The sequence below is a fragment of the Schistocerca nitens genome, chromosome 11 (genome assembly GCF_023898315.1).
Source record: "Schistocerca nitens isolate TAMUIC-IGC-003100 chromosome 11, iqSchNite1.1, whole genome shotgun sequence".
Taxonomy (NCBI): Eukaryota; Metazoa; Arthropoda; class Insecta; order Orthoptera; family Acrididae; genus Schistocerca; species Schistocerca nitens.
The window spans coordinates 50,287,928-50,315,475 of record NC_064624.1 but is presented as its reverse complement, the minus strand read 5'-3'; the positions used below and the strand labels follow the sequence as shown (position 1 = coordinate 50,315,475).

General features: G+C 44.7%; 1 protein-coding gene across 7 annotated transcripts in view; it reads right to left on the bottom strand.

Annotated features, from left to right (window-relative positions):
• Positions 1-27,548, bottom strand: part of LOC126213116 (zinc finger protein 492-like) — a 187,660-nt gene that overhangs the window by 99,965 nt on the left and 60,147 nt on the right. The gene's annotated exons all lie outside the window — the stretch shown is intronic.

Below are 27,548 nucleotides of genomic sequence, written 5' to 3'. Positions count from 1 at the left end.
GGACAATGAATTCACGGTGTTCTTATTTCAATTTCCAGGAGTGTATTTTGGTCATGGAAAAGACATCTGACAGTTGTGAATATTATGAAGTAGATTTTATAGCAAATAGAGAACACGTTGATATTTCTATGCTTAGAGGTAATGGAAGGTATGATTAGTTTGTGACTGTTAGATGTGCACAGTGTAACCTCAAGGGTCACTAAGTGCAATGTATGAGATCACTTCTAGGAAAAGGTCACACATGTAATCACTTGGGCCATACGACTAGGCAGTGCTAGGAGTCAAAATGGCTCATAATTACATATAAGAATAAAATTAATGTATTTTGTCTTCTTGTCTTGTGAACGTTAGTTCTCAAAGTGAGTGTTGGTAAGGACAAAGCTTCAATAAAACCAGAGGCATCAGGTGTGTCATAACCAGAAGCAGTATGCATATAGTTAGAAAATGTGGCACAATTACCAGCAGAAAATAACGAACTTTGTGGGTTGACAAGATCACGATCATTCAACAGAGTGTAAATTTGTCAGACAAAAGTTTAATTGCTACTTGTCCTGGTAAAGCAACTAACAATGACCAGGTCTTCACCTTCGGTATCTTGCTCAGATGCAAGGTTGGTCTAATGAAGTATTATTGACTGTTCCAAAGAGACTAACAGGGGAAGTATAAACATATTTAGGGTATACAGGAGCTCTGAAGGGAGCCACAACATTCCAAGAATTTAAAGAAGGGTTAATTCAAAGATATATGGAGCAAAATATTGCTAAACACTACAGGGAACAACTAGCGGCAGTAACTAAGAAAAATACAAAAACTGTGGAACAATTTGCAGATAGGATGAGAAAAATTAATGCATTAGGGTAGGTCACTGACATTTTGCAGGAAGCAGAGCAGAGGGTCTTCAATTCTTTTTTAAGTGGACTGCATGCAGAAATGACAAAGTGTGTGTGCACAGGATGTCCCACAGATTTGCGCACAGCAGTGCAGTTAACTACAGAGTGTGAGGAGATCAATTTGTTGACTGGAATGCAGGGCAAATGGACACTGTTCGCAACTAATATGAAACATTTCAAGTTTGGACAAACAGGCCCATGTAAGGACAAAGTGTCGCCAGCCTCATGGTGATGTGAATAAGTAAGCAATTGGACCCACCACAGCACAGACAGCAAGGAGTGGGAATAAAGACATCACACCATTAGGACAGTGGACTTAGGCATCCACCTGGATACGGCTTAATTGAAACAATAATTAGAGATTGTGGCACACTAAATTGAGAGCTATGACATGATTCTGGGATTAGATTTCTTTCATCAGCATTGTGCCATAAGCAACTTCCAGCTACACGTGGTGGAACGTGGCAGAAAAATGGTTCAGTTAGGTTAAGTCAAGGTAGAGAGGCGGCATGGAGAGTGTTGCGAAAGGTGAATCAATTAAACCATGAACACCGATAGAAAGACTTGATACACATGATTATGTATCTAATGTTACTGGGAAATTACTTTGGGTCACTGTTGAGTCTAGCTTGCCGGTAGGAATTTTGTGTGTGATGGAACCATTAGAAGAGAATGAAGTATTAGATCACGTGGGTTGTTCATTTAACAGACATATCATGCACATACCTGTTTCTATGTACCATTTAAGCAGATAGGGCATATGATTAACAAATCATTTGTTAATTGCTAATATGAATATCTTGGAGGAAGAAGAAGAATGGGACATGTGGGGAGTCGGCCATGGAGAATTGCCAGCAAAAGTGAAGCCTCTAGAGGGAAGCAATAGGAAACAGGTAACAAAACTACTTTTGGAATTCAATGATTTATTTTTTCCAAATGGACCATTATCAGGTACGCATATTACATAACACTGCATACCAATAGGAAATAAATCCTCAGTCTACCACAAACCATACAGAATAGCTAGGAACTTTCACCCAATTTAGGAGTTATAAATCTATCAACAGCTGAAAGATGGAATAACTGAAGAATGTAATGTCAGCGGAATAGTTGTGTAAATAATATAGGTTTTGGTTTGATCAGACGCACCTAAATGTGAAAACAATAACGGATGCCTACTCTTTTCCAAACATCACAGAAACTATGGATAATTTAGAGTTATGCTAATATTTTTCAACAATGGATTTGAAGAGTGATTATCACCAGATAGAGCCTGCACCACAGGACTGACACAAAACAGAATTTCTGGAACCCTGGGGCCACTACTAAATCAGACGGATGCCATCCTCATTAAAAATGCACCTGTAACAGTTCAGAGATTGTTGGACGCAATACCCAGAAGTCTGACACCATGGTAACAATCTGTGTGTCTTGGTGACATAATTGTCTATGGAAGTGATATAAAACAGCATATGCAGCGATTGAGGGAAGTATTCTTAAGGTTAAAAGCAGTGAAGTGAACACTGAGTACAGAAAGGAGATACCACAAGATGGAGTTAAGACAGACCCAAGATTAATTAGAGCTGTATGGGAATTTCCTGTACCTTAATCTGTAAAAGAGTAGCAATCATTCTGGACTTGTGAACTATTACCAGTGGTTGACAAAAGGATATGCCGATATTGCCTGAAGGTTACACAATTGTTAAAAGAAGGGTACCAAGTTTGTGTGGTCAGAACAGTGTCAGCATGCTTTTGAGGAGTTAAAAGAAGCTTTAACATTGAGTCCAATTGTGGCGTTTTCTGATTTTAATAGCGAATTTGTTTTATTATGTGATGCATAAAACCATGCACCAGGCTGTGTCTCATCAGAAGAGGTGGCATGTGCAGAACATTCAGTAGCTTACGCTCAAGGCAACTGAATTCTGAAGAATGAAATTATTCCACAATGGAGAATGGACTCGCATATTTCATATTTTATCTGTAAGGTAAGCATTTAGAGTAATAACAGATCATGTGGCATTAAAATGGTTGTTGGGGTTAAAGAATCCTTCCCTATAGGTTGACACGACGAACAGCAAGACTAAGCGAATTAGATTTTGAGCTAGTGCATAAAACTGAGAAGCAGCATGGAAATGCAGATAGCTGAAGTAGAAAAGCAGAAGTATTACATATTACTCAGAATATCAGGGAACTACAAACCCAAGTAAAGGTCCTGAACACGGAAGTAGTTATTACAATGGTTGCAGTCCATAGAATATAGTGTTTCAGCAACGGGTAAATTTGTTGCAAGAAGAGCAGTATTTAAAGTGTCTAAGGAAAGTACAGAAGGAATTGTCACTGAAGATGCGGTTGGTTTCAGAACCTGAGTGCAAAGACTTGCCCTTTAATTTGGAGTAGCCACAGCATCAGTGAGAACTGGTGGAAGAAAAGTTTCCATTTCCATTTCTGTAACAACAGCACGGAAACAAGCACATCATGAGTGCTACATAATTCACGCATATCTCATCAAGTGGGGAATACTGAAGTAATTTGTAAGAGTAAAGACTCAGCGACTGTTATTAACTGCAAAAGATGAAGGAAGATATGTAGAAATGGAGGAAGCAAAGTTGCAAAAATGCCACCGAGAGAAAATCGTAGTCTGTCCGAGTATGGTAATAAGAGTGGGGCAGGATTCCTGTGTAGTGAAATTGCTAATGGGACAAAGTAGGAAAGAGAATGCAAATAAATAGTGGTCCAGCCAGAATCTTACTTTCAACAGGTCAAGGCACATGGATTGTACCCTAGCTTTGAGAAGATGGTAGTAGCAGCAACTTGTTTCAAGAAATGGAGGGGTACATCAACGAGGGTAAAATTAAAGGTGAATGCCTTCGTATTAAATAGAACATCATTCTACATAATGGGGCCTACTTTCTGCCTGTCCACCGTGGCTGCAGGGATAACTCACTTGAGTATTTCCCAGTCACATTTGTACTGGCCAGAGAAGCCCATGGAAGTGCCACCTGCCACAAATCTGACCAGCTTAAATAAAACTCTAGGGCCAGACCTAAAGTAATCTATAAACACAGTTCTGAACCAGCAGGAGGGACCAATCTCCATGGAAACCTTAACGCAGAATATAAATTCATATTGTGAAAATCAGCACCGGAAAGAAACAACACTGACTATTGTCACACTAACCACCACAGCAGCACTAGTTCTGCTGAGACTGGTGTTGTTCTGGTAAATAGAAGATAAAGAACACCGCCATGTTCAGACCCAGCCGTAGTTCAGATTCCACTGCGTTTGATAACCAAAACATAAAAACAGCAGAATGAAGCAAAATGCACAGTGATATAATGTGAACAATAATTGATTTATTTTCGCTTTTAAGTGGGGAGTAGAGAGTTAGACATGACTGTGCAAGAAGCATAGTAATGAAATTAGTACCATGGTGTTCCAGTGAAGGTGCAGGTCAAGGGACCCTATAGAAATGTGTAAGATTCACTGAAAGGGTTAAGGTAACTAATTGTTAGAATGATACTTAAGAGGCAAAATAAGGCTGGAAATAACTGCCGCCAGTAACTCTGGTGTAATGGGTAGTATAGTTTGGTCAACCCAAGAGACAGAGTCTTGTTAAAAAGGTCAATTTAGTGTATCAACCATCAATGGTAAAAAAATATGCCAGAGCAGAAGCGAGTTGAAACAGAGACAGCTGCAGACAGGTGAGAGTGTTATGCATTGCAAAGCAAAACATGGCCAACTTGCTATGCAAAGCAGAGCCAGCAGGGCATAGTACAGCATGCTGCTACATGCTAGTGGAAAGACGGATGTTTTTCATCACTTGACACCAGAGTACTATTTATAACACATGCCTTAAACCCTAAACAAACAATTTGGAATGCCAAAGTACTCAGCAGTTTGTATACTACATGATTCTTGTCCTATCACCACCTACGCCACATGCCTGTAACACACAAGAGTAGCATCCTGGAATGCAGCATGGGGTTCACCAAAAATGACTGCAAGACAGGGCAGCCTGCCCTGAGTCACAAGCAAGTTGCCTGCTCACTCCAGATGCTAACTTCTGTGAAAATGTGTCAGAGCTTTTTTTTTTTTTTTTTGATTGGGTTTAAGGGCGCTCAACTACTGAGGTCATTACCGCCCAGTCACCGTTAGAGCGCATGGAATCTAATAAAACTCAAGGGGAGAGGGGGACACCAGAATGACCTGACAAAGATGCAGATAAAATAAGTAAAAAGGTTAGATGTCTTTGGACAAGCCAGTCAAAGTTATAAAACGCAGAACACGAGCAGCTGCTCGAGCGTCATCAGCTAAAATATCCGATAAAGTAGATGGCAGGGACAGGACAACACGAAATTGACTAAAACGGGGACACGACAATAAAACATGGCGCACTGTCAATGCCTGTCCACAAGGGCACTGCGGGGCTGGGTCACTGGAGAGCAGGTAGCGGTGGCTAAATCGGCAATGCCCAATCTGCAACCTGGTCAGAAGGACCTCCTCGCGCCGAGGTCGTCGGGAGGATGTTGTCCAAGGAGTTGGGAGTGGTTTCACTGCCCGGAGCTTGTTTCCTTGGAGGGATGACCAAGCATCCCACCACAACGACACAAGCCTCTTACATACATCCCCCCGAACGTCCGATGACGGGACACAATGGGAGGCTGGCCGAGGCAGGAGGACTGCAGCCTTGGCTGCAGCATCCGCAGCCTCATTCCCAGGCACTCCTACATGTCCGGGGACCCACAGAAAGCTGACAGAACCACCAGTATCAGCAAAAGAATGGAGGGACTGCTGTATCCGTTGAATCAAGGGATGGACCGGATAGGGAGCTCCAAGGCTCTGAAGAGCACTGAGTGAGTCAGAGCAGAGTACATACGATGAATGGCGGTGGCGGCGGGCATACTGAACGGCCTGATGGAGAGCAAAAAGCTCGGCCGTAAAGCTGGAACATTGGTCGAGGAGCCGGTATTTAAAGGTGGCGGCCCCGACGACAAAGGCACAGCTGACACCATCGTCAGTTTTGGAGCCATCGGTGTAAATAAAGGTGTGTCCGGCAAGTCGAGCACGAAGTTCGACAAACCGTGAGCAATACACTGCAGCCAGAGTAGCCTCCTTTGGGAGTGAGCTGAGGTCGAGATAAATATGAACCGGAGCCTGGAGCCAAGGTGGTGTTGGGCTCTCACCCTCTCTGAAGGTGGTAGGGAGGGCAAAATCCAAGTGTCGAAGCAAGCGACGGAAGCGGACTCCGGGGGGGCAGCAGGGCAGACACATACAACCCGTACTGACGATCGAGAGAATCAGCGAAGAAGGACTTGTAAGAGGGGTGGTCGGGCATAGACAACAGCCGGCAGGCATACCGACAGAGCAGTACGTCGCGCCGGTAGGTCAATGGTAACTCGGCAGCTTCAGCATAAAGACTATGGACAGGACTAGTGTAGAAGGCTCCGGTCGCAAGACGTATCCCCCGATGGTGGATGGAGTTGAGCCGGCGTAAGAGGGATGGCCGAGCGGACGAGTAGACGAAACTCCCATAATCCAGCTTCGATCGGACTATGGACCGATACAAGCGAAGCAGGACAGTGCGATCCGCTCCCCAAGATGAACCGCTAAGAACTCTGAGGACATTAAGGGAACGTGTACAACGGGCCGCCAAATAAGTGACATGTGGAGACCAACACAGTTTCCTGTCCAACGTGAGCCCTAGAAACTTAGTTGTGTCCACGAATGGGAGAACAACGGGACCGAGATGTAAGGATGGCGGAAGGAACGCTTTATATCGCCAAAAGTTGATACAAACCGTCTTCTCTTCAGAGAACCGGAAGCCATTTGCCACGCTCCATGAGTAGAGGCTGTCGAGACAACGCTGAAGGCAGCGCTCCAGGAGGCATGTTCTCTGGGCACTGCAGTAGATCACGAAGTCATCGACAAAGAGAGAGCCTGAGACATTAGGTGGAATGCAATCCATAATTGGATTGATCGCGATGGCAAAAAGGGCTACGCTCAAGACGGAGCCCTGAGGCACTCCGTTCTCCTGGAGGAAGACGTCGGACAAGACGGAACCCACACGTACCCGAAACGTTCGATCCGTTAAAAAGGAATCAATAAAAAGGGGCAGGCGACTGCGTAGGCCCCACCTGTGCATAGTGCGGAGGATACCTCCTCTCCAACAGGTATCATAAGCCTTTTCCAAGTCGAAGAACACGGCTACCGTTTGGCGCCTTCGCAAAAAGTTGTTCATGATGAATGTCGACAAGGTCACAAGGTGGTCAACAGCGGAGCGCCGGCGACGAAAGCCGCATTGGACATTAGTAAGTAGTCGTCGAGATTCAAGAATCCAGACTAACCGAGCATTAACCATGCGCTCCATCACCTTACAGACACAGCTTGTAAGAGAAATGGGGCGGTAACTAGAAGGAAGGTGTCTATCCTTCCCGGGTTTGGGTATAGGAACAACAACGGCGTCACGCCAACGCATGGGGACTTGACCTTCGGTCCAGACGCGATTGTAGGTACGAAGAAGGAAGCTTTTGCCCGCCGGAGAAAGGAGTGCCAACATCTGAACGTGAATGGCATCTGGCCCCGGAGCAGAGGACCGGGACAGTGCAAGCGCACGTTCGAGTTCCCGCATAGTAAAGGGGGCATTATAAGTTTCCAGATTCAGCGAGTGGAAGGAAGGTCGCCGAGCCTCTTCTGCCTCTTTCCTGGGAAGGAAGGCAGGATGGTAATGGGCGGAGCTTGAAACCTCCGCGAAAAAGCGGCCAAAGGCGTTGGAGACAGCCACAGGATCAACAAGGACCTCATTACCTGAGGTCAGGCCAGGTACCGAGGAGTGGGCCTTAATGCCCGACAGCCGGCGCAGGCTACCCCAAACGACGGAAGAGGGAGTAAAACTGTTAAAGGAGCTGGTGAAAGAGGCCCAACAAGCTTTTTTGCTGTCTTTAATGACCCGACGGCATTGCGCTCGGAGTCGTTTGTATTCAATACAATTCGCCAACGTAGGATGGCGGCGAAAGATGTGTAAAGCACGTCGTCGAGCGCGGACAGCGTCCCTACAAGCCTTGTTCCACCAGGGGACAGAAACGCGACGTGAAGAAGAAGTTGTACGAGGAATGGAACGTTCGGCAGCATTGATGATAACGGCCATGAGGTATTCGACCTGACTGTCACAACTAGGAAAATCGTGGTCCGGAAAGGTCGCCAGGGAGGAGTAAAGTCCCCAGTCAGCTTTCAGTATGTTCCAGCTCGAATGACGTGGGGATGGGGTGTGGTGCAAAAGACGAACGACACAGGGGAAGTGGTCGCTCGAATAGGTGTCAGAAAGGACATACCACTCGAACCGACGGGCAAGAGTGGTAGAACAGATGGAGAGGTCCAAGTGGGAGTAGGTATGAGTAGAGTCCGAGAGGAAAGTCGGGGCGCCGGTATTGAGGCAGACAAGATTGAGATGGTTGAAGACATCCGCCAAGAGTGAGCCTCGTTGGCAGGATGCAGGAGAGCTTCAAAGGGGATGATGGGCATTGAAGTCGCCAAACAATAAGAACGGCGGGGGGAGCTGAACGATCAGGTGCATCATGTCAGCCCGACTAACAACAGATGACGGTGGAGTGTAGATGGTACAAACTGAAAAAGTAAAGGCAGAAAGAGTAATGCGGACAGCTATTGCTTGGAGTGGGGTGGTCAATGGGATAGGACGGTAATAGACATCGTCCCGAACGAGCAACATGACCCCACCATGAGCTGGGATACCGTCCACAGGGGTGAGGTCATACCGCTCCGAGGTATAGTGGGTAAAGGCAATACGGTCAGTCGGGCGCAACTTGGTTTCCTGGAGACCAAGGACGAGCGGACAGTGCAGGAGGAGGAGCAGTTGTAATTCCTCCCGATGAGATCGAATACCTCTTATGTTCCAATGAAACAACGCCATCGCTAGTCAAAAAAAAGGGAACGAGACGGGGGAAGAGCAGGTCACCTCGACGGCCGCAGAAGGCCAGGTTTCGAGGGAACAACGCTACAACCGGCGGGAGGCGGATCCTGTTCCATCGAGTCGTCACCAGCTGCGGCCGCTGTCCCTGCTTGTGTAGGAGGGGCCGCATCATTTGCCGACGAAAGGCCGGCGGAGCGTCTGGCAGCAGAGCGTCCCGGCGAAACTGAGGACGGCCGGGAGCGGCGACTTACGGATGGAACGTCAGACGAAACGCGCCGGGGTGGAGAGGGGGATACAGATTTCTTCTTGGAGGCCTTCTTGGAAGGCCGAGGAGGCACAGGGATGGTGGGCTGGACCCGAAGAAGGTCCTCACGCGTGGGGTCCGTTTTGGAACGCCGGACCTCAGAAGCTGGGGTCCGGGACGTTTCCCCGATGGACGCCTGAGAAGAGGAACGCTTCTCAGGTGGCGTGGGGGAGGAGGAGGAAGGGTGGCCCCTGGGGCAGAGCGGGTGGTGGCCACGGGGGAGGAGGATTTGGAAGGGAGGGATATGGGAGGCGGAGGCGGAGCCCCCTGATGGGCGGAGGAGGCGTAGGGGGGACAGGATAGGGGTGAGGGTACCGCGGAGGGAGTGGACACAACTGAGGCAAAAGAAGTAGTCAATGGCACGGGATGGAGACGGTCATACTTCTTCTTGGCCTCAGTATAGGAGAGCCGATCCAAAGTTTTGATTTCTTGTATCTTCTTCTCCTTCTGATAGGCAGGGCAGTCGGAGGATCTAGGCGAGTGGACGCCAGGACAATTAATGCACCGAGGTGGTGGGGTGCATGTATGTTCCTCACGAAGAGGGCGGCCACAATCGCCACAAAGGTGCTCAGCCTCACACCGTGACGACATGTGCCCAAAACGCAAACACCTAAAACATCGCATAGGAGGCGGGACGTAGGGTCGCACGTCACACCGGTAGCACATCACCTTTACCTTCTCCGGGAGAACGTCCCCCTCGAAGGCGAGGATAAAGGCCCCAGTGTCGATGCGACGGTCTTTGGGGCCGCGCTGGACTCGCCGGACGAAATGCACGCCTCGGCGCTCCAGGTTGGCCCTGAGCTCCTCATCAGATTGTAGCAGGAGGTCACGATGAAAAATAACTCCCTGCGTCCTATTTAGTGCCAGATGTGGGACAATGGATACTGGGATGTCCCCTAGGCGGTCGCACGCCTGGAGCGCCGCCGACTGTGTGGCGGAGGTGGTCTTGATAAGAACGGACCCTGAACGTATCTTGCTGAGAGCCTCGATTTCCCCAAAGACGTCCTCAATGTGCTGAACAAAGAACATCGGCTTGGAGGTGGCGAATGTCCCCCCATCGGTTCGAGAACAGACCAAATAGCGGGGGAAGTACTTCGCCCCAAGCCGGCGGGCCTGTCCCTCCTCCCATGGAGTGGCCAAGGGGGAAAGGGCAGGAGAACCAGAACTAGAAACGGCACCTTTTCTTTTGAAAGACTCGGCCGCAGAGCGACCTGATATGTGTTGACGTTTCATCTGCGAAACGTCTGCCCCGATACCACCCACTCCGACCAGGGGCTCTCCCCACGGGCGCCACCCAGCCGCAGCAAGGGCCACCTGGCAGGATGACCATTGCCGGGAGTCCCGATGCCCTAAGGAGACGGGCATCTACTCCTTGGCCGACGTGGGGAGGGTGCAGCTCAGGTATCGGCAGTACGATCCCTGTGTTGTCAGGGGGCTACAACCTAGAGGGTACATGACGACCCCACCACAACGGGCTGGCTACCGTGCTGGATTTCTGGTGCCATGGAAAGTCCATCATGAGCGCAGGTGCAGATGGAGATGCACTATGGGCGTAACTTGGACAACCCATCAGGCGTTTAGGCCCAATCTGAGGAATAGTGGGTATGGTTACAACACCGGTGCAATACTGAGTGACAAGGTCTTAGTGCACTTAGGACCAGTGGTACACCACGTAAGGTGTCCTTCCCCAAAAGGCTCGTACTTCAGAAGAATTTTGAAAAATGTAGGTCAAACCCCAAGTGGGACCATCACATGAAAGGCCGAAATGGTTGAAACTCCTTTTAGTCGCCTCTTACGACAGGCAGGAATACCTCGGGCCTATTCTTACCCCGGACCCGCAGGGGGGGTGTCAGAGCTAGACATACAGCAGGTCTCCAACAATAAAGGCTACTCTGCCAAAGCCATATTCACACAGTTTACTTTGATGCAACACGTCCAGTGGATGCTTCACGCTCATATGCCAGTTGCCGTGCAGTACTAAGGCAGTATGTTGTGACCTTACAGCCAAATAACAGTCCTCTCTTCTTAAGTCACACATGGTTGACCCTACCCTGGACTTTGGGATACAGTTTCCGTCTCTATGAGCTGTCGCCCCACCCAACAAACAGCAGAACCACTCACACTAAACCATCAGGACACATCAAGTTTTGACTATCCTGCTTCCTTTCTTTCTATGGCCCTCCACTGCCGAGTCTAGTAGGCATTTTCTCTGTGTCAAACTGCACTGTCTGCAGTTGTGTACATGGTGATTGTGGATGTAGGGTTACCCAACAAACACTACCTGATTTCATACGTGCCCAGACATCATTGGCGGAGTTGTCAGTTGACCGGAATGCCATCTTCCGTGCAGAACATGATCTTACGGATGTCTGGTTAACAGTTTGTAGGACTGTATCATGAATTGAACGCAGGACAGAGGTGTTGTGGTTTGTTGCTTTAATTTTGGATAACAGTGTAGTTTTGGCCATTTTGCATTCAGTCCTCAATTTGCACATGTAGTCTTCTTCATTTTTTCACTTCTTCCATACTAGCATGCCAATCACGAATGGCTCTTTCTGTTGGAGGAGGACCAAAATTCCACTCAGCTGCTCTGTTTCCATATTGTTCTGCATATGCTATTACCTTCAGTTTATAGCCTACATCATATGAAACCCCTATTTTTTTCCATTACAAAACTCCTAAAGAAAATACTCTTCTGTCACCAATAGTACAAATGACTTGCAGTTCAAGTTCACTGGCACTATAGACTGCAGTGACACATCATAGGCTAGACAGTTTTCTGGGTTTGTGATGGTAGGGCAGGAGGGGGACAGTGTTAGCAAGCTTGTGAAGCTCCACAACTCATGTTCGTCGCATCGGTGAACTGTTGCTGGCAGTTGAATCAAGTGTTGCCAGATACAGATAGGTTCAAAAATGGCTCTGAGCACTATGGGACTTAACTGCTGTGGTTATCAGTCCCCTAGAACTTAGAACTACTTAAACCTAACTAACCTAAGGACATCACACACATCCATGCCTGAGGCAGGATTCGAACCTGCGACCGTAGCAGCAGCGCGGCTCCGGACTGGAGCGCCTAGAACCGCTTGGCCACCGCGGCCGGCAGAGATAGGTTCCCACAGCATTGAATATATGGTCTGTTTTAAGCCTGCAGGAATTTTACATCAAACAATGGACATTTTTACATTTTGAGTCAAAGACACACCTGAATGTTGTACGAAATTTTTTGAAGATAAAAGTGTGTCGTACTCCATAAAATATGGTATGTTTTTGTTCTCTCTACAATATAAGGTCAAACTGATAATGTTTCCTTGTGAGTGACACACTCTGGGTTTCAGTGGCCTGCCCTTCTTTCCTAACCTTCCTGTATCTGTTACTAACTCTTTCCAGATTAAGGAACTAATAATTCCAAAATCCAGTTAAGTTCCTTATACTTTTGTGTGCATGTACTGTCAGTACTAACTATTTCACCTCCTGAAGTTAAGTGGAGGCCAGCCATTTTGTCTGACCAATTTGTAGTTTTGAGCCATTCCAAAATCTAAGTACACAATTAAAATATAATTTTCTGAACCTTATCTTTGTTTTTGCATCATGGTTTAGCTGTAGTATCTATTTTCCTGTCTGAGTAGGAAAAATGTAAATAATTTCCCACATCTACTTTTTGAAAGTTACAAGTAGAGGTTACAATGATATGAAGATCCTTTGTCTTAACATTATATACCTAACTTACTCATCAGTATGACACTTCCTGTGTGCTGATTTCAACTGCATAGACCATGTTACAAAATACATTGTGTTTGCCTACAGTGTTAGAGGCATTTTAAGTTTAAATTTATCATGTTTGCTGCCATATATGGAAGTAAAAATACTGATTAAGTTGTGATATCCAAAGAAGAATATAACATCAAGGATTCTTACTACACAGAAGGTAGGTCAGGAAGAATGTTTAAATTTTTGTTAGTTAACTTCAATCTAATTTTTTTTTAAGAAAAGGTACAGTAAAGCAAAGAATTTATGGGGGAATTATTTTGTGGATGAAACAATATAAGTTTCATTTGCTGAATAAGTTACAGAGTAATACATCTGTATATGAAGGCTGGCGCATTGTTACACATTATTAATGCTAGCTCTCTGTCAAAGGTAATGGATAGAAAGTTTAAGAGACTGAGATAAATTTTGCAAAACTATATTCAAATCAATTACAACTGGTTCAATGCAGAGAAAAAGATAATAAAATGTTGCAAGACTTCAGAAGAAAGGAAAGAGAGCAATTTAGCAAATGTCTAAATTTAAAGTAAAGGAAAAGAGGAAGAAAGAGTTGGGAAGAGTGTATAAAAAAGAAGTAAATGTGCAACGACACATGTCACTGGAGTGTAATCATCAGAACCCTATTTAGGTTCATACTAATCCCCATAAACTTTAGGAAAGGCAGTGAAAAGATCAGAATAGCTACATCCAGACAGCCCAACTTGGAAATATGTAGTAACAAACATTTTAATTGTTCCAGTGCAACAACTTCCATAATGTTGAAGCAAACAGTAACAACACAAACTGAATAACAAGGTTTCAGAAAAAGGGAAGCAAACAGTTGAATTTTTTTACAACAGGGATGACAAGCTGTCAAGCACCTGACAGATGGGGTACTAAATTCTTTAAAGATCCGAAGACTAAGATGCACAGAGTGCTGCAAAAACACTACATAGTATTTTCAGCTCAAGGAGCCTATAAGCAATTTTATGCAGACACAGAAATAGGGCAAATAAAACATTCTTTTATTCATTACACATTTTTTTGGTTTTGAATACACCTCAATGTATGCATGTAGGTATCATGCCACTTCTCATTATCTGGTGAATGCACTGAAAACGGCATTTTTTCTTGAGGCAAGGAGTTACTGGAACATGTGGGCTACTGTTAATTCATGTATACTATGAACTCATGAAAGAAGTGTAAAAGCTGTAACTCCTAAACTTCACTTCACATTAAATAATGAAGTTCACTGACAAAGTAGTAAAATGGAAAAAATTGATTGATGTTGGCAGGCAACAAAAATATAAAGTAGTTAATGGTACCATCGCTGATATAGTGTCTGAAATTGATAAACAAATTTTATATTTTACATTTCACTGCTTCATTAAATACTCACAATCTAGATGCCGCGGAAACATTTTATCATGCCATCATCACTAATGAGATCTAACACATTAAAGTTTCTATTGCTGTGTTCCTATATAGATTACAGCTGATTTAAAGAAGATCTCATGTGTCAAAAAAGTTGATAATTTGTTGAGATGGCTGTACTCCCCTATTTGAAAACAAGTACATGTTATCCAGTTTGTGTTCGAAAGTATTTAAAGTGGAAATGGACTGCTATTCTTTGCTGCATGTCATGGCAAAGTTGTGATGGATGCTATTGGTAGTACAATGAGGAGAGGATTGTGGAACCAGACGAAACAAAGAACATGGCATGCTGGCTGATTTTTATGAATGCGCACAAACTCGGATTCGAGGAAAAACCACGTTTTATGGTACTGGAAGATGGTTTCTGGACAACTGCGTGAGCATAAATTACATTCAGGTCAAACTTTTTGCTCATATTCAAAACTATTATTATTTCCTACCTTAAGCTATCATAATACTGCTGACCCAACCAACCTGAAGCTTGAAAAAACCAAACATCTTCTCATAACTAAGGATGCAACCCATCGAAGACGTGCTGGGTATTCCGGTGTGAAACTATTCTTGCGGGGACCAAATGCTGCAGATGAGACAATTGCAACAGATGCTGGCAAAGATGTGCATGTTGACCTGATAAATCCTGGATTGTTTGTCACTGTAGAAATTTTAAATGAGAGAGGTATAAAACAATTTCTATGGCATCTCTGAAAATGCAGAAGCTATGGTAATGTTTTTGAAACCCATTCCAAAGGCTACAATTTTTTCACACAATACAAAAGTGACAGCACTTTTTGTTAGAACTGAACAAATCTGAACATTTTAAATCAATTAATGATTATTTAAAAAGCAACAGATATTACTTATGTGTTTAGAATTGGAACATACGACTGTGTTGCAACATGAATCTTTTTTTTTTTTAAGAAGAAAATGTAATATAATGAAAAACTGAAAGACTCGTGTATTTCAATCATATGATTTATGTATAGTTTTAGTTTTTTAGAGTATCAAAAGTTGCACTATGAATGACACTATTTGTGCAAGCCATGTATAGATTCTATGGTGTCCCAAATGCAGTTAGTTTTTGACTTTTATCTTCTAGAATACAAGTTTTACGTACAATTACTGCATGCCTAATTTAACACATTCCTTATGTATTTGTATTTTAAGGGAAGGGTGCAATTCAAACAATTTCTGATTTGAATATAATTTTAAAAAATTCTTTCAGGAGCTATCTTTAATTCCACACAGCCAACTGTATGAACCCATCATTCATTTAGAAAACAAAATGTTGCTATAACAATTAATGAAACTCACTTTTCATAGGTGTGATGCCCAAGAGGAAACTTGTAATCACTCTTTCCTCAGCTGAATTCTACTTTTGATTCAACTGACCTTTAATGAGTAAGTATACTGTTGTATTCCATAAAGAAATAATTGCATCTCTATCCACTGCAACTACCAGGGATACTGATTATACACCAAATTCAAATTATTTACAACATCAATTGGCGGATATTTAGTGCTTCAGTCATTTCTACACTGAAGTAAACAAATTTATTAACTAATTTACAGATTCTGTCAATTATTCATTGCATTTTCTTCATACAGAATTAGTTTTAGAAGCTATGCTCATTTTCTGATAATATTTCAATGCACCCTTTGGGTTGTTCATTAAAATTATTTAAACCAATACCTCAGAACAAGAGTAATTAGCTTTTATGTTGGACAACTGTCACAACACAGCTGACCCTGACACTACTTCTAAAATTTTCTGAGAAACAACCATGCACAGGTTACATTAACCTCTCAACAGAGCCACATCACTTTGTGACAAGAAATTAAAAATCTTCTGTCATTTACTTAGCCACAACCTCACTTGGGGATCAGAATCATTTTGAGAAAATATTAAATTCTTTATAAACTCGACAACTAAATACAATATGATTCATCAATGAAGCCTTAGCACACATTCACAGAGTTAATTGCATTGTGAAAGATGTGTACAATACCAATATGTGTTAGCAACATCTGTACACAGACATTGGGCTTAACAGACCAAGTATTATTTTGAACATTATACATACTGTTTCATTATACATACTAGTTAGACAGAGATGAAAGGAAACACAATTTACTTGTAAAATGAAAAAAGATAAGGCATATGTACCCTTTTGCAGCTATCACTTAGTTGGTATATGGTTCATGGCATATTCCCTAATTTTAATATATAACAGATACAAATAAGAGAAACTTAAATAATCAACAAAATATTCTCCTTCACTATTTACAGCAGTCTCCCAATGCTGGGATGACTTTTTCGTTCTGTAACTGTAGAAGTCACCTGGTTTTAAGGCAAAGAACTCGTTAAGCAAGGCTATGAGCGCATTTTCATCTGGAAAGGAAGTTCCTTGCAGTTTGTTCGATTGAGAGCACAAAACGAGAAAATCTGAGGGTGGAAGATCAGTTGAATAAGGTAGGTGTGCAATGACTTCAAAATCCAACTCCCGTGTACAGTTTAGCAGTCTAGCAGATTGTGGGCAGGCATTATCCTGGAGTAGTGTCTTCCTGGTCATTGTTCATATACAGCATCTGCAACCAATCTCAGTTGTTGACAGCAAATGTCAGCAGTAATCAGTGGTTACATCTCAAGGATGCAATTCATAGTAAACTACACAGGATGTACATTATCTTTTGTTGGTAGGTTTTGGGGTTTGATGGGGGCTAAACATCGAGGTCATCAGTCCCCAGTTAAAAACAGACGTACTTGTAAAAGGCCTATACAGGAAAAGCATAACCTCTGCACCCAGAGGGAGGGAACACCAAGGGGTACAGAGCTAAAATGAACACCACAATAACACAAAATAGAGGACACTTAAAAGGAGCAGAGCAAATAGTTGAGTAGAGTAAAACAGACTACAGTGGTTGATGGATCAGGTTAAAGGTCAACCACTCAACTACAAACAAAGAACCTCCAGCTGGAAAGTGTGGATAGAGGTACCAACACAACTTAATACCATAAAAGACACTATTTTGGTATCCACTTCACATTTAAAAGTCGCTGGAGTGGGTCTAGCCTGAGAAATCATGCGAGAATGCCCATACTAGAGTGAGTGATAAAACCCAGCTGCACGGATAAAATGTAAAACAGAGTCAGCTATAGAGGCATCGTCACCGAGAATTAAAGGAAGTACAGCTGGTAAATTAAAGGACTCCCACAAGGGGGCTAAAAGGGGGCAGTGCATCAGAAGATGGACCACTGTCAGCCCTGCATCACAGCGACACTTGGGCGGGTTCTCACGACGAAGAAGATAGCTGTGGCTCAACCGCATATGTCCAATTCGCAGACGGCAGAGAACAACTGAGTCCCTATGCGTGGTCCTCAAGGATGAGTTCCACATGGCCGTGGATGACTTTACCATGCGGAGCTTATTTGGCGTGTTCAAGACAGACCATTCAGAGCTCCAGACATCATGCACCTTGCGATGTAGGGCTGACTGGAGGTCTCTTTCCACGAGACCAAACTCCAGGGGTAGCCAAGTGGTGGCCTGCTTGGCCAATCGACACGTTCGTTTCCTGGAATGCTGATGTGGCCTGCAGTCCACACAAACGTTGCTGAATGACCACAATCGGAGAGAGCAGAAACAGCATCTTGAATACCCTGTACCAAAGAGTCCCGAGAGAAACACTGGCCAAGTGCTTGCAATCCACTCAGGGAGTCACTGCATATGACAAATGACTCTCCAGGGCAGGAGGAAAGGTGATCGAGTGCACGATAAAGAGCAACCAGGTCTGCAGTGAAAACACTGCTCCTGCAAGGCAGGGAATGCTGCTCAACGTAGTCGCCGTGGATGAAAGCAAACCCACTGCGTCTATCGACCACAGAACCATCGGTGTAGACTACATCTGCATCGCGAAACGAGGCAAGAAGAGCCAGGAATTCTTGATGAAGACTGGCAGGTGGAACGGAGGCCTTGGAGTCACAGGACAAATCCAAGCAAAGCCGCAAGTGAGGGAGGGACCAAGGAGGGGTAGAAGAAGAGGGCCGGAAGGATGGAGCAAGAGGAAAGGACTCTAGTGACGAGAGAAGGGAATGAACGAGGACTGCGATTAGGAGACCCGACCTAGGCTGCCGTCATGGAGAGGGGAGTGCAGAAGATGGAAAAAGGAGCCTGCGGTTTGGGTGGTCGGGGTGGCATGGATGCGGGCGATGTACAATGCAAGCAACTATTGTCGGCGGAATCGCAGGGGAGGGATTCCAGCTTCTACAACAAGGCTAGTCACTGGACTAGTGCGGAAGGCACCTGTCGCCAGTCTGACGCCACAATGGAGAATCGGGTCGAGGATCTGCAACATTGAATGTGCTGCTGAGTCATACACCACGCTCCCGTAGTCGAGACGGGACTGGACTAAGGCCTTATAGAACTGTAGGAGGGTTGTTTGTGCAGCCCCCCAAATGGTGTGGCTGAGGCAGAGAAGGACGTTGAGGTGCCGACAGCACCGTTGTTTAAGCTCGCGAAGATGAGGTGTCCAATTGAGCTGAGCATCAAACAGCATGCCAAGGAAGCGATGCGTCTCCTCAATATGAAGGAGTTCATTGGCAAGGTAGAGCTCTGGACGGAGGTGGACCGTTCGACGACGACAGAAATGCATCACTCAGGTCTTGGGGGCTGAGAACTGAAAACCACGGTTGGACGCCCAAAGATGTGCCTTACGGATAGCTGCCTGCAGCCGCCATTTAGCGACACTGATGCTTGGGGAACTGTAATAAAGACAAAAGTCATTGGCATATAGAGAGGAACAGACTGATGAGCCCATCACAGCCACAAGACCATTAATCACCACCATAAAGAGGGGAACACTAAGAACCAAGCCCTGTGGCACACCGTTCTCCTGAATATGAGGAGAGCTAAAATAAGTGCCAATTCTGAGCCGAAAGGAGCGATTGGAGAGAAAACTCCTTAGAAAAATCGGAAGTGGACCCTGTAAGCCCATTCGTGCAGCATAGCAAGGATATGATGGTGCCAGGTGGTATCACACGCTTTCCGAAGATCAAAGAAAACAGCAACTAGATGTTCTCGCCGAGTAAAAGCTGTACAAATAGCCGACTCTAGCGAGATTAAATTGTCGATCGCTGAGCGGCCCTGATGGGAGACCCCCCTGTTGCTGGGCTAGGAGGCCCCGAGCTTCGAGGACCCACATGAGCCGCCGACTCATCACCCGTTCCAAGAGTTTGCACATAACATTGGTAAGGCTGATAGGGCAATAGCTATCAACCACCAGCGGATCTGCACCATGTTTCAGCACCAGGATGGTAACGCTATCCTGCCAATGAGTTGGGAAAACACTCTCCGTCCAGATGCGGTTAAACAGGGCGAGTAATTCACACTGACAGTGCGCCGAGAGATGGCAGTTTCTGTTGTGAATTTGTGGAGAGGTATCGGGGCAAGCTGTAAGGGCAGTTTGGAACTCCCATTCACTAAATGGGGCACTGTATCGTTCCCAACGGTGCATGCGAAACGACAACTGCGTACGCTCAGCCTGCTCTTTAATGGTGCAGAATTCTGCACTCTAGCCTGCTGTCACGGAAATACGAGCGAAGTACTCTGCCAGATGTTCGAGGATGGCGATTGGGTCAGTACAAAGTGTACCCCGAAGAGAAAGGCAGGGAACAGGTGCATGAGGGCGAAAGCCAAAAATGCGCCGAACCCGTGACCACACCTGAGATGGGGGGGTGTGAGAACCTACGGTGGCAACATATCGTTCCCAGCAGTCTTGTTTGCTCCGCCGGATTAACCGCCGAGCCCAGGCCCACAGCCGTTAAAAGGCAACCAAATTCTCTAGCGAAGGATGATGCCAGTGTCATTGTAGGGCTCGCTGGCAGTCCCGGATAGCTTCTGCAATCTCTGGTGTCCACCAAGGAACTGACTTACGCCTTAGGGTACTTGAAGAGCAGGGGACAGTTGCCTCAGCAGCAGAAACATGGGCCATAGTGACCTCGTCCACTGCCAAATCAATGTCACCAGGAAGCGGAGCAATGGCCATAGTAGCTAAGGTGTAGGCTGCCCAATCAGCTCCATGAAGAGACCATCGTGGCAGCTGGTCAAGGGGTTGGGATTGAAGAAGAGAAACCAGGATAGGAAAGTGGTCGCTACCACAGAGGTCGTCGTGAACCCTCCAACTGAGGTATGGAAGAAGACCAGGGCTACTAAGAGAGAGGTCGATGGCCGAGTATGTACCATGAGTACAGCTAAAATATGTGGTAGCACCAGTGTCAAGGAGGCAAATGTCCTGCTGTGTCAAGAGAGCCTCAACATTCCTATCCTGGCCCGAGATCTGGGCCCCACCCCATAAAGGGTGGTGGGCATTACAGTCCCCCAAAAGGAGGAATGGTGGGGGGAGCTGGGCGAACAAGGCAGCTAGGTCGGCAAGAGGGACAACCTCATCCAGGGGAAGGTAGAGGGAACAGATGGTAAGCTCTATTCCTGCCCGGATTCTAACAGCCACAGCCTCGAGAGCCGTATGAAGTGGCACTGGGGCACTAGGAACAGTGGCAAGAACATAAACACAGACACCGCCAGACACCCTGTCGTATTCTACGAGGTTCTTATAGTAACCCTGGTAGCCACAGAGGGAGGGGGTCTGTCGAACAGGAAACCACGTTTCCTGTTGGGCCAGACAAGTGGTAGGGAAGCAGCACAAAAGCTGTTTCAACTCAGCAAGGTGATGGAAAAAGCCACGGCAATTCCATTGAAGAACAATGGTATCCGACTGTGAAGACATGAGAGAACATGAGAGAACATGGGGGGGGGGGGGGGGGGGGGGGAAGGAAGCTTGCTGCCACCAATTGCGAAGTAGCCTGATCAATTTCCATAGGAGCTGCGGGTCGAGCAACATCTAGCTCCTGAGTGGATGCCAGATTCTCCACTTCATCTTCAGGTGCTGTGGTGAACTCCTTTTCTGTCTCTATGTCCTTCTCCTTTTTCTTTTGCTTCTTTTTGGTAGGGTCCCATTTGTCCTTCAGTTTATCAGGTTGGGTGGGTTTTTCCGACACAGGCTCAAGGACCGACGAAGACCTGGAAGCCTTACGGCCCTCAGGTGGTGGCTTTTTCAGCCACTGGCTAACATCTGGAGGGGCAGTAACCGTGGAAGGGAGGGCACCAAGCGATCCCTTCCATGCGAGGGGAGCCGGAGGAGGTGGGCACTTCTCTGGCTCAGAGGTGGGGACTGAAGTCCCCAAAGAAGGAGGGGTTGTTACTCCCGATGTTGATAACAGGGGAGCAACAGAAGAGTGTGTTCCCCAACTACCTGGGGGGCAGGAATAGACAAATAGTGGTTGAGCTTGGGACCTCGTCGTCAGGGATGGCGACATCGATGAAATGCGCACAGGGTGAAGTCGGTCGTACTTGCATTTGGCCTCTGTGTAAGTGAGCCTGTCTAAGGTCTTATACTCCATGATCTTCCGTTCTTTTTGATAAACCGTGCAGTCTGACGAGCAAGTTGAATGTTTCTGTCCGCAATGGACACAAACGGGGCGGCGAACATGGGATGTTGGGGTGGGAGACATGTCCACAATCCTGACAGGTAGAGTTGGAGTCACATCTCAATGACATATGCCCAAACCTCCAGCACTTAAAGCAGCGCATGGGAGGGGTGATGTAAGGCTTAATTAACATCACATCGATATATCACCACCTCGACCTTCTGAGGCAGGGTGTCACCCTCGAAAGCCAAGATGAATGCGCCAGTGGCAAACCTACTATCTTTAGGTCCCCTGAAGACACGTCATACAAAGTAGACACCGCGGCGTTCCAGATTTGCACGGAGCTCGGCATCAGACTCTAAAAACAGATCACGATGAAAAATAAGTCCCTGAACTATATTGAGACTCTTATGAGGCGTAATGGAGACTGCAACATCACTGAACTTGTCACAAGGAAGCAATGCCCGTGACTGTGCTGGGGATGCTGTCTGTATGAGGACTGCTCCAGACCTCATTTTAGACATGCCCTCAACTTCTCCAAACTTATCCTCTAAATTTTCCACAAAAAACTGAGGCTATGTTGTCAGAAATGTGTCCCCATCTGTTCGGCTGCAAACCAGAAATCGAGGAGAGGAGAATATGTCGCACCAGGTAATTTAGACTGCTGTTCCTCCCCTGGTGTGGACAGGGAAGGGAACAATTGAGGGTCATACCGTAAAGCATTGAACTTTCCTTTTTTAGAAACTCATACTTGCACACTATTCGTATTTCGTTTCATGGTGGTCCCATGAGCAGCTAGGGGAAGGAATGTCCACCCAGACAGAGCACCGCTTGCCTGGGTAAGCCTAATACAACCAGAGAGCGGCAGGTTCCCCAGAGGTCACCCGCTAGCAACTGTTCTACCTCAACAGCCATGCATCTCCTCAGCACAAAGCACACCCTGAGATTGAGTTTTTTTTTATAGAGGTTTATACCATCCTCACGACCCAGGCAGTTAAGCCAAGATCCCCGGGCTCTGTACCATACAACGTTCCACCATCACACCTTACGGTGGTCGTGTAAGCATGCTCAGGAGCTTACGGTATTGAGGACTGGTGGTGCTTCCCAATCCCCAGCTCAGGGACCCCGGGGTCGCCAAGCCCATACCCAACAACTAAATGCTGAGCCCCCTGAGAGGCATTATCTTTTGTGGATGCTTTTTGTTGCTGCTTTGTTTGGGCTCAATCATTCCTTTCTTTTCCTTATTTTAGCACAAAGTCACCATTTCTGATCAGCATAATGTAGAGGGCAGGAATGATTAGTGTTGTTCACAAATAACTGATTATAGGCAAGCAAGAATGAGCATATGGCCATCCATTTTTGTGATTTTGGTTTAGTGCATGTGGTATCCATACACCCTATTTTTGAGCCTTACCCATTGCATGCAAATATTGAAAGGTCATGAAGAGATCACAGTTCATCGAATTTGCCAGTTCTCCAGTACAGTGACAGGGATCATTGTGAATTAATGCATTTAAATGATCTCCATCAAGCCCTGAATGTAAGTCACTAATGGCAAAACAATTCTCCTTAGAATGAAAAAACAATTTTCTTGCCAAGCTCTGTCCAAAGGTATTAAACACAAACAGGATGCAAATGTTTCTGGCTGCCTCCATTGCTTTTACACCTATATAGAACCCAACAGTGGTCCTATTTCTCCACTGGGCACTCCACTATCTAGTGGCCACAGTTCCACTTAGTATCTTCAAATGACAAAATGACAATGTGTAAACTCAAACAGCAACAGTGAACTACAAATAAAAAATGACAATTGATAAATAAATCCTCAGCAACAGGAATACCAACATGCAAAACTAAAATCTATCAACTTATGCACCAACCTAATATTTAGGGAAATCTGAGATAATATCAGGCCATGAAAACAATAATTTATTAACAGTAGCTGAAAAAAACTGGGGGGAGCGGGCGAGTGACCATTGAAATTAGATTCATCAGACTCAGTCAGGAAATGTATACTTGACCAGACATCAGATGAATGGTCAAATCAGTCACAAGAATCATCTGCTGACAGAAGCAGGAACTCTTCTTGTTATAATTGTAACAATCTAATAACTAAAATATTGTGCTGACTTTACAGCATGACTGAAATATGCAGTATAAGTGTAGAAACCTTTTTGGCATCACATTACAACCTTCATCTCCCTTTACTCAGGAAATTACGGTGTTAAATGAATTATACTTACAAGAACTGAATCTTACCTTAGCAACAAAAACTGGGTCATAGTAATAAATGATCCCTTGGGAGGAAAACTGAATACAGAATGGAGAAACAATCATACCATGTCCCACAGGGTTCAGCATTTGATTTATCCTGACCTAAAACCATTGCAGGTACCTTCAAAACCTGCAATACTTGCTGATGACACCAAGTACACTGATAACTGGCAAACACATTCATACTAGAAACAACCAAGAAAATAAAGGAACATGCTTTCAACTAGTTTACAGGCAACGTAACAAACAATTCAACCTTTATACTTACATAAGCACACTTGATGCAATTCCAAACAAATCCAAATGACTTACAGATACAAGGAGATATCAATGACAGGCACTGAATGAGAATGCATACGTTCTTGGGCATTTGGATGGATATTAAATTAAGGAAGCACCAGCATGAGAATGAGTTAACCAAAAAGCTCGCATCTCTCTGCCTAGCAATTAACGAATGTTCTTCCAGAGTGTCAGCTTGCAGAAATGCTTCCTAGCATGCTTTCACTCAGTACTGTCCTATAGTATAACCTTATAGGACATGGCAGCTATGAACAAATTAGTATTTATTCTATACAAGCTTGTAGTACCAATGATGTGATGATGACAACTGAATACCTTGCATAAACCTCTTCACTGACCTAGGGAATCTTGCGCCTACATCTGACTATGGAACTCCCTATTGGCTTTTACATTAAGTAACAATTATTTATTTGTAGTTTGCTGTCCCAGAACATATTTCCAAAAACAAGTCAAAACTCCAAAAGACGCTATCATAATTGCCTCCAGGTGAGTAGTGTTGAGGGGATCAACTCGAGAAGTTTACCATTTGTTGATCCCATTTCAACTGAAACCCAAGTAGACACCAAGGAATTGTATGCAGTATGTATCATTTAGTCTGTGACCAGTAATGTCTACATCTTCCAGTAGCAGGTCATTTCTAATTAAATTGCATGTTATAAAATGAGTCGTCAAGGGATGACTTGAACTGGCAGCTGCAACATTAATAAGGGTAATGTGCTGTGCAATATGGGACAGGAAGTTTGTTGGTAGTGATCATGATTTATTATTAAACTCAGGGGATGTGATAAACAGTTTAGTGAGATTGGCACTGAACTGAATCTGAAGAGAAGGGAATTCTGTAACAAACTGAAGAAAGTTGACAATATTAGAAAACACATAGATCAACCAAAAACAGAAGAGATGGAAAATTATCAGAAATATCATTGTTCATATGGATTGTGTACCACTGTATTGGAACCTGCACAAAAGAACACTTCTGAACAGTTAGCTGCCTGAGGGATTGGTCAGCTATAAGGGGCTGCAGACCTGACCTGGAAATTTGCTTCATCTCACAGTATGCTATCTCTTATTGGCAGGAGTTTGTGAAAGGCTCCTCCTATGTGCCTCCCTTCCAACATCATTGGATGAATACTACATAAGAACAGCAGTGAATTTCCTAAACTGACGTGCTTGGAAATGCATGGATCAATTCTATCACATGGCTGCTTAAATGTGTCTAAAAGAATTTTGATATTTATGATCAGTAAATGATAAATCTGATCCTAAACACAGCTGTTAAAAGCACCTTAATATCAAATGTGCACACACACAAATTGTGATCAATGGGAAGATCATATGGTTCCTTTGTAAATAAAGGCTTTGCAGGCATGTATAGAAATAAAAATCGGACCCCAATTCTGTACCTTTATTTAATACAAAGTTATAGCTTTGTGAAATCTGATGATTTTAAACATCCTGAAGAATTGCTTATACAGCTATAACTTCTTTCAGTAAAATATGGTAATTTATCTTGATGGGTTGCATCTATTGTTGAATGTTTCAGAAATTTTTTCATAAAATAAAATTTGCTTTTAACACTGTAACCTCTGCTCTGGCTAGAGATGGGGTGTGAATGATATTCATTTGTTCATTCCTTGATTTACACATTGCATTCCATAAACGAAGATGTGGATGTAAGTGGGTGAGCCAGGCTGCAAGTCTTAAGGCAGAAGCTCCCACAGGAATTTACCTCTGATGTATACTGACAACCAGCTGTTTGTGAATAGTGCTAATCTACTCACACTGATAATTATGGGAACTGCTAATGGATTATTTTGTATGTATGTGAATGTACATTTACTACTATAAAAAATATCACTGTTGCTCCTACTACATTAGTCAGCTACTTATTTTACCAAGTATCTCCACATACATCGATACTCCGCTATCCAGCTAATGGTGCATTGGGAAGGGTACCCCATAACCCTGCTGGTCATTTTCGTTCCCATTGCACTCGCAAATATGAGGGAAAAAGACTGTCTATGCGCCTCCATATCAGCCAGCATTTCTCAAATTTTATCTTCATAGTCCTTATGTGCAATGTATGTTGGAAACAACAAAATTGTTTGGCAATCAGGTTCAAATGGCATTTCTCTAAAATTTCTCAATAGTGTTCCTCGAAAGAACATCACCTTCCTTCTGGAAGTTCTTATTTGAGTTCCTGAAGCATCTCTGTAACACTTGTGTACTGTTTGAACCTACCAGTAACAGATGTGGCAGCCTACAGAAATGCTTCTCCAGCAAAGTATTATTTTGCAATCTTGCTCTAGTTTCTCATACAATTACTTTAAAAAATTCCCCCAAATCCACAATTAATACAGAATATTGCTGGCCATGTGCCAGTATCAAGATGGTCAGCCCAATTTTTCTGCATCTTTAAGCCTTAGCATTTTATGCTCCTGAGACCACAAAGACTGCGTGTCACTCTGGCTGACAGAGCTAAGATGTTCACTGCACAACTGCATGTGCCACTCAGGATCACTCTTATGGTCACACATCCTATTCGTAGATTTGCTCAGGTGTCTACCACTATTTAATTTAAGTTATGTATTTTCAAAGTAACAAGTGGGGGCTACACATCAGTGATTTCAGTGCCCACCACATGGCATGGTTTTCCAGACCACACAACTAGAAACACATTGTTCTGCACACTTGCTATGGGAGCAGCACTCCATGCAGTGGACAGTATCCCTGAACATCTGGCCCTGGTGCTATGGAGACATCTTGTTTGACCTGTGATCTCTTGGGCTGCATACGAAGGCCAATATGGCCTTTTGTATTTTCATGGTAAGTGGTCACCAACTACAATCCAGCCACTTTCACAACTACAGCTATGCCCTAGGACACTGTACAGTTCGTTGTTTTGGCCTAGCTTCTCATTTGCACATGCCTGACTTCTCATTTCTGTAAAACCCTTGTTGTGGAACAACATTACTACTGTTTCACTTACTGTCCTGCCTACTTGTGATGCCAATGTATCCCTTTAATTTGTTTAAAATGGCATAACATGAGTCTCTGTGACACTCCTTTACATAATGTGAGCTGTTCCTAACATGATCGTTTGGTTCCTTGACCTGTATGCTTGTATAATCACTACACATTTCTTTGTTGAAGAAGCCAACATTTTGTGCCTGAAGAATGCTTTGAAACTGCAACAAGTTT